Here is a 3,918-nt window from a genome sequence, read left to right on the forward strand (position 1 = left end):
TCGGACCTTACTCGGGGGCTGGTTAAGTATGACTACCTCCCTTCCTTCTTTTGAAATAATCTCCTCCAATCAAGACCAGCGGCAAGATTCGGGGGAACAGATTGGTAAGATCGCAAAAAATCAAACAAAACAAAATTACGAAGCAAAATCACGAAACTGCATCTAGACTCAAAAATACCGACACTTGTTCACATATTACATATAAGTTGTTCTCAAAATTATTCGACTAACTACTCCCACGAAGGGAGAACCATCTCTTTCAGATTATCCGCCAGGTTTTTCGCAAGGGGAGCAACCATCTTCTCAATTGCCTCTAGCTCATCATCCTCATAGGTAGATGGGAAACCTTCGCTCATCACCTTTAGGTTGATCTCCTTCTCATAATGAGCATGGGCGACGGTGAAGGCCTGGGTGATCCTGGCATGAAAAGCACTCTCCTCAAGCTGGCCCACCCGAGCCGTGATACCTGCGGCACGAGCCGTGAGCGGGCTGGTCTCCACCAGCTCCACCACCTTCAGGGCATCAAGGACCACCCTGACCGTAGCTTGCAGAAGATCGTGCTCGTCGCTCTCAGTCTGAAGGGTCCTTCATACATGGGCAAGCTCCTTTTCTAGCTTGACAGAGATGTTTTCGATGCTCAACCTTCGGCTCACTGCGTCACCGAGATCCGCCCGAAGAGAACAGACCACCTTGACGTCCTCGTCCACCTTCTGCTGGGGGGCCATGGCCCTACTCTCGGCCTTCCGCCTGAGGTCCCGCTCCATCTCTAGCTCCTTTAGGACCTCGCCGGCCTTCTCATTAGCTGCGGCATTCCTCTGCAGCAGCTCGTCTTGCTCCTTTCGGAGCTTGGCGATCTCCACCTCATCCAGCTTTGACCTCGCTGACAAATCCTCAAACATCTCGTGGGCCTCCTCCGCATCCTGACGTGCCTGGGCCTCCCGCTCCTAGGCGGCAGCAAGCTGTGCGACCATATCTGCTCATAGCCGGGCCTCCTCGAAAAGGCAATCCCACTCTACCTTCTGCTCATGGAGGAATCAGGATTTATTCTGGCTATGAGTAACAAGAATCTGAAGAGGAAGAAGACTGGTATCAGAAATACGAAAACACAAAAACATGCGAAGAAAGAAGAAAACCAAGCGAATACCTAGGTAGTAGGAACAACAATTTCACGCAGGGCTCCTCTGACCTGGTCCAGGGCATGGTCGAGATTCTGATGTCAAGCCCCTCCCGCTCCATGCTCTCGACATGATCATCGAGCGAGAAAAGGGCCGACGTCGGATCTTGGGCGGCCATCCATTGCAGCGGTGGCTCCCCCACGCAGGGGAGCGGCTTCCTCCCGACAAAGGGGCCAGGGGTGGCTCCCTCCTGACCCTATGCAGCACCACCACCGTGCTTGAGGACCCTCCGACCAGACCCTCCTTCATCTGGGCCTCTTCGAGCGTCACGGGCGGATCCACCTGGGCCCCCAGTGGTGCAGACTGCACTACGCCCTCAAGCACCACCGTAGCGGCATCTGGCTGAGCCTGGCTCAGCGCGGTCGCAACCACCTCCATCGGCATCACCTGACCCTCAGCCGGCTGTGCCACGCCCACCACGAAAGGTGCCACCCGCTCGGCAACCACCGAGGGCGCGGGCGCCACCACAGGCGCCGTCGGATCGGCCAACGTGGCCCCAACATCGGCGCCACTCCTGCCTGAAACAGGGGCGACGCCAAGCAGCGCCATCTGTCCTGCCTATATGGCGAGGCTCTTTTTGGGCGCCAGCCCCAAGGGGTGACCCATCCGCAAGAACCTACACAAAGGTAATAGCCATTAGGTTAAAATAGAAATGGAAAAAGGATGAAAATAGGGGAATTAGCAGCTTACGCTGACGTCCTTGGCCGACGGAAGCATTTTGGGGATGGATCCCTAGATCCCTGCCCTGACTCATCTAGGCGGGACCGTTTTGAGCCTGCCCCCTGCTTCGAGGCAGTGGGGCTCATCTCCCTCACCTCGTGGGGTGCGGCACCAGAGCCGCTCCCCTCCATCGTCTCATGGGGCGTGGCACTAGAGCCACTCCCCTCCACCATCACCTCGGGGTCAGCAGCGGCAAGCCTGCCTTCCCCCATCCACCGATCCTCGGCCGGCATGCCATGTGAAGCGACGGACTCTCTGGCCTCCACCAACTCACTTCCCTCCGCGTGGAACGGGAAGGGTCCCTGCATGGATGGGTCGGTACTTGTCAGCGTGTCCTCATCCTCCAGGACACCCCAATCCACGTCGATGACTACCTCATCGTCATCATCATCGTCGTCGTCGTCGTCATCACTGCTCACGTCCTCTCCCCGATCCTATGCCTCCTGCTTTAGTCGTTTCGCCTTCTTCATCTGCTCCCTTGCTTTCTTGTCCTGCTCGGCCACGAGTCGATTCGCCACCGCCACGGCCTTGTCCTTTGGTAGCAGAACCGGACTGTCTTTGAAGACTAGCCCCCCCGGCTGGTCCCAACGTCGCAAAAGCAAGTATAAAAAAATGGAGATTCAGGAAAAAGAAAGAGCACGGGAGAAGAGGGCTTACGAATTTGAAGAACCTGAGTTCTGGCCGCATTGGGGGATGTCCGAGCACCGGATACACAATGTCGAGGACGGTGCCTTTGGAATCCTTCATCGACTCCGTCGCCTCCTTAATGTGCTGCGCCACTTACGAGAAGGGGAGCGCCTCGTCAACAAGCACCGTCCCCTAGAACAACATCCCAGGCATCATCCGATGTAGGGGAAGCACGCGCGCCATCAGCGGTGCCACCCTCCTCGCATGATAGGCGCCGATAATCCTCGTCCCCTTTATGCCCCGTTCCTTCAAGGCTTGGAGGGCGGAAAGAAGGTCGGAGAGGTGTTTCTTGTCTTTGAACTGGACGCCCTAAGCCCACGACTCCGGAGCCTTTTCAATAAGGTGCCCGGTGTACCTTGGTAGGGTGGCACTCATATCATCCCTGACATAGAACCACTGCGAGTGTCATCCCTTGTTGGAGGTCACTAGACGCATGAACGGGTAACCCTTAGACCGAGTATGGCACAGATGAACGCTGGCATATCCCATCGGCACGCTCACATCCTTCCCCTAACCTTCCTCTTCGACAAACTAATGGTAAAGAAATACCGCCACAGATCGAAGTGGGGATCGATCCCTAGGAAACCCTCGCACAGGGCAACAAATGCTGCCATATGTTGAACCCCATTGGGAGTTAGATGCTGCAGCTCCACCTCATAATAATCCAGCAGCCCCCGAAGGAATTTATGCGCAGGTACCGCAAATCCCCGCTCATGGAAGATGGCAATAGAAATGACATACCCTTCGGGCGGCGCTGGCTCACCCTCATCACCAGGTAGCAGCCACTCCTAGACGGCGGACAGTGGGCGGAGAAGGCCACGATGGACGAGGCCCTCCAAACACCGTGAGGTGATGCTAGATCTACCCCCACAACTCCATTGAAGCAATTGAGGAGAAAGGTGGGCGTGAGCTCGACGATGGCTATAGGGTAGGCGCAAGCTTGATGGTAGCTGCAACACGGATGCAAGCCGGTCGACGATGGCGGTGCGGGTGCAGGAGGCTAGGGCAATTGGCGGCGGATGTTTTAGAACGCAAAGGCAAGGGAGCGAAATACGGAACCTTGGGGGTGAACCCCGTGGTTTTATATGGGCGACGGATGCGAGAAGGGCAACCGTCTGCCTCGATCTCCGGGCCTGCCACGCGCATCGCCGCGTCACGTCATGGGACACGCGCCCACAGTCCCTATCCTTTCCCACCGAAAATCACGGTGGACGGTTCGCCTTCCCCAGGCGAATCCGGACTCTCATCCCACCTAGGGAAGGCAGGTTACAAAGATTTTTTCTATTTGGCCCACCTAGGGCCCAGAAGCTCAGCGGCCGGCCCAACTGAGGATGGA

The sequence above is a fragment of the Miscanthus floridulus genome, chromosome 15 (genome assembly GCF_019320115.1).
Source record: "Miscanthus floridulus cultivar M001 chromosome 15, ASM1932011v1, whole genome shotgun sequence".
Taxonomy (NCBI): domain Eukaryota; kingdom Viridiplantae; phylum Streptophyta; class Magnoliopsida; order Poales; family Poaceae; genus Miscanthus; species Miscanthus floridulus.